Source organism: Octodon degus, unplaced genomic scaffold, assembly GCF_000260255.1.
Source record: "Octodon degus isolate 3935 unplaced genomic scaffold, OctDeg1.0 scaffold00208, whole genome shotgun sequence".
Lineage (NCBI taxonomy): Eukaryota > Metazoa > Chordata > Mammalia > Rodentia > Octodontidae > Octodon > Octodon degus.
Window position 1 is genome coordinate 2,287,688 of NW_004524784.1, and position 4,844 is coordinate 2,292,531.

The window sequence follows — 4,844 nt, forward strand, 5'->3', positions numbered from 1 at the left end:
CTTGTTGTTTTTAAGAGATCCTTTCTTACCTTTTCACTAGCTACACCAGCATCTTCAAGATCTGAAACTCTGTCTTCACATTCACTTAAACGGTTTTGCAGGTTTGTGTTTGAGATTTTAATTTCCTCTATATCTCTTTGACTCTGCTTCACGCGATCTATTTCTTTCCTGTATTGCTCATTCAAGGAATCCATCATTTTTCTAATTTCCTCTATTTTTTATCAATATCTTCTTTAGAAGCAGTTATAAATTCTTTTAGTGCAGTGTTTTTTTCAGATTGGGTTTCCTCCCTGTGTTTCTGTAGTTGCTTCTTTACTTCAGATGCTATGAGCTCTGAGAGGTCTTTTTTTATTTCAGAAAAGAACTGTGCTCTGATATCCTGTATATCTTTCTGCTGTTGCTTATTTATTCTCAATGTTATTAATTCATTCATTTGAGCTGAACTAGTGTCCTCTGCGCTTGTTCTGTGTGGGCATTGAGTTTCCTCCATATGTTTCTGCATTTGATTCTTTAGTGCAGATGTTATTAATTCAGGGATTTCTTTTTTTATTTCCAATCTGAGGTCCTGTATATATTTCTGCAGCTGTTTCTTTATTTCAGAAGCCATTGATTCATTGCTTTCAGCTGTATGATTCCCAATTTGTTCTGTGTTAGTGTCCTCTGCACTTGTTATGGGTGTGCTTGGGTTCTGAGACTGCATTTTGCTCCTTCTCATTGTCATTTTGTGTAGCACTGTCTTCTGACCTTTGTTGTAGATCTTTGTTGCAATTATAGCCTTAGCACCTACTGAAGTTCAGGTGTAGATCTACAAAGTTTGGATTTATCCAGCTGTTCCTGGCTTGGGTCTCGCTGCTGTGCTCAGTTCCTTCCTGTTGCTTCCCTTGGGGTGAACCTGTTGTGCCCCTCTGGCAAGATGTTCTGCTTCTGGACTAGTTGGGTGGTTCTGTCCCCTACTCTCTCTGCAGAGATTACAGCTGAAGGGTTTCACCCCAGGCCTTTATGCCTGGCCTGAGCTGAGTCTGGAGGGGACAAGGTGGAGTAGGGGGGAGAGGCAGCTCTTCTACACACTCACCAGGCCTGGACCAGGATTTGATCTAGGGCTTCCCAGAATGCGACAGAAATTCCTACTCTGTCGGCAGGGTGTGAGTGGGTACCATGGAGTGATGGGGGGTGTCCCAAGAGGGTGAAAGAGGGTGTGACCCACACTGCACCTGGGCTGGGACCTGTAGGTCATGCCAGCACAGGGTAGCCAGAAGCTCTCCCACACACTCACTGGGCCTGGGCTAGGACTGGATCTGGGGATTCCCAGAACGCAGCAGAAATTTCTACTCGGCGGGCAGTGTAGGGGAGGTGCTGCGGAGTGCTGGGTTTGTCCCCCTCTTTGAGATTTTAAATCTCCTTTTGACAACACTTTAGAGCCTGCACCAAAAACATTCCACTAAATTACAAGTTGTAGCAACACCACATTTGCTAAATTACACTTTCCACGAAGTTAAATATATTCCAATGTTTACTTGTGATGCCTATACCTAACCAGGTCAATCGTTTATTATTATTAGAGGAACGTACCCTTTGATTTATTTTACCATGATATACTAGAAAAGCTAATTGGCTGGAGTTAATACTATTTCAAAGTGTTGTGCAGTCGTGGAACTCAGGAAGGAAGGAAGATGAGTGGAAATGCAAACCATACAGCAGGAAATCACTGTGTAGTGCACAATATCCATCTGCCAAGTGTGAAATGACCATAATGGGTTATGGAAAGTGGAAGCTGATTTTCAAATCTCAATGTACCATCCTACAAGACCTGTACTGGGTCTCTTGAGTCTTGTTTTAACTACTGTGTGTGTGTGTGTGTGTGTGTGTGTGTGTGTGTCTTGTTTTAATTGTGATCACTTTTGAGAACACAGCTGAGGAACATTCAAAGTAATTTTTTTTTTTGAGTAGGAGGCTTAGCCCAGAAACTTGATTTGATATTGAGAATCATTATTTAAAAACTGGCTTCTGAATCATCCTTATCTCTTCACTAAACTGCTATGCTTTAAGGAACTGGCTCAGAAAGCCACACTGTCTGTCCTCCCTGCCTAGATGACCATGATCTGGAAAGGGGCTGGCATCACCCAAACATCTGTAACTGATAGCCAGGAATATGCTGGACTAGGGTGGCCTAATTTACATAAACCACTGAAATGGTGATCACAAAACATCCAAGGTTTCCTATCAACTTTAGAACTAACCAGCTATCTCACCCTGAAACAAGTAATTTAAGTCTTTGTTAAATTTTTATCTGTTATATAAACAAATCCTATAGCTACAAAGATAATTATGGTATACTGTACTAGCCAGATATATTTTTCATTAAATGTTGCTTGAAATAACTATTTCTTGGGATATTCATTGGGGAAATATTAACTTATCCAGTTGCTGTAGTCAAACAATATACCTGAGTTATTAGTTATTCCCAAAGAATATTTATAGAGTATGAATATTTATAAAGCAAGGATAGATGATGAGGGGTGCAGGTATCCACAGTTTCAAGGACTTTTCATTTCCTTTTATTGAAAACCACAGGAGAAATTCTGTAAAGACCAACCTTTTCAAAAGTATTTAGAAATTGTAGTGATTAGGAGTAAGAGAAATCAGAAAAGATTGTACTTTTTTAAATTTTAATTAATATGGACCTTGATGTACAAAATAATAAAAGGGACTGAGAGAAGCAAATGTTAATGCAACCTCCTTAAACTCCACAGAGAATAAAGACCAAGGCCATACTTCTTTGGTGAGCAGAAGGACAACTAGATAAACATAGCATTAGCTTCAGAAGGAGCTAAGTTAAAGCTGAGTTCTGTTCCTTGGTAGCGCTGTGCAAAGGAGATATGTTTGTCTATCCAGGAAGTATAAAATCAAGCTCCAAGGTAGCATAAAACAAGACCTAAATGATTTAAATGACTTAGCTAAGAAAGGAAAGGAAATTCTAAGGAAAAAATGAATAATACAGTTGAAAAAAAGGGCTGAAAAATAAAGAGGGAGCAGAGCACATTGAGGACTGTAAGAAAAGCTTAGTTTGGAAGAAAGGTAGAGCTGAGGGAAGACAGTGGGTATAAGTGAGGTTGGAAGTGTAGCAATAATGGACTTCATTCTATTTAACTAAATTAAGTATTTCCTAAATACATCTCCATGCTTGAGTGACAAAACTTGGTCCAAAGCAACCTCCATACAAACTGAGTTGTAGTCTAGCTTGATGTATAAATGGACTCTAACATAAGAGTGCAGCCTTGTAACCAAGCAACTCAGTCTCAGCTAATCACAGTAGTGAACACCCCAGCCAATCCCATACAGAAGACTGACAAAATGCGACCTTATGGGGCAAGTGTCCACTGCAGCCGATTGAGTTTACACTGGCTATAAAAGTAGGCTGATATGTGGCAGGTGGGACAGTTTGATCCAACATGGTTGTTGTGTGCTGTCAAGTTCCACAAACTTTTTCTTAGTCCAAGAGTCATTTTTAAATTTTTTTAAAGAATACAAACTAATAAGAGAAAAATACAGCCTGAAAAACCATATAATATTCCATTACACAAAGTAATAGGAATTCAAAGATGATTGCTATATTGCATGATGTTATCTTTAAATTAGTTGTTTAGGATACCAGATATAAATATGCAAAATACGCTTAAAGAAAAAGCAAACAAACAAACAAAAAAGTTGTAAAAAATTCAAAAGAAAAAATATAAGAAAAAAATTTTTTAAATTAAGCATTAACTGCTCCTTTCAAAAGACCAGCAGAAATTGGCAATACAAGTATCCAAATTACCCTGCATATCTACCTAAATATTTCTTTTTCTCTTATTTCATTTGTCCATTTCTGCAACCCAGTTTTCCATTCCCATTAAAAAAATTTCTTCCATTTCACAGTATCTATTGAACCTTTCTAAATTTATTTACTCTTTCATTTTCTAACACTAGCGAGACAATAAAATGTTTGCACATTATGAGTCTGATTTATTTCACTTACCAGTATACTCTCTAGTTGCATCCATTTCCATCTCTAGTTGTGCAGAAACTTTTCAAAGAGATGATATCCCAGTGGTTGATTCTGTGAGGCATATCCTGTGCAGTTTGATTTTTGTTCAAGAACTCTTCACCTACCCCTATGTCTTTACAGTTTTTACCTGCTTACTCTTCTGCAAAATTTATTGTTGTGGTTTTAATACTTAAATCTTTGATGCATTTTCACTAAAGTTTTGCACATGGTGATAGACATGAGTCAATTTTAAGACTTGGATATATGGAAAGATAGTATTCCCAGCATCATTTATTAAAGAGACTGTCTTTCTTCCAGTAAAAATATTTGTCTATGTTATCAAAGATAAGGTGCCTGAGTGTGGTTGTACTCATGTATGCACTTTCTAATCTGTTCCCTTGATACTCAAATCTGTTAGGAATTTTGGAAGTACCATGCTAATTTTATCAAAATAGCTTTGTAGTATAATTTTGAGCCAGGGATTATGTACTTCCAGCCTCTTCTTTGTTACCAAGTATTGCTTTTGCTATGACAGAACTCTTGTAGTTCCAGATGAATTGTAGGGTTTTTTTTCTAGAACTGTGAGGTATACTAATGATATTTTAATTGGGATGTTAAGGCATGCAGTTATATGTAAAAGATGAGCAAGGCAATGATCCGGAGAATATTCAGAAGATTCTTTAATCTAGCAGTTAATTGGAAAGATTCTCACCCTGACTGACTATATATACTGATACCTGTGAACTAAGCTACTGCACTGCAGATGGTAATTTGTAATAGTGGTTTCATGTTGGGAGTGCCTGTCATTGTGGTATTCTGA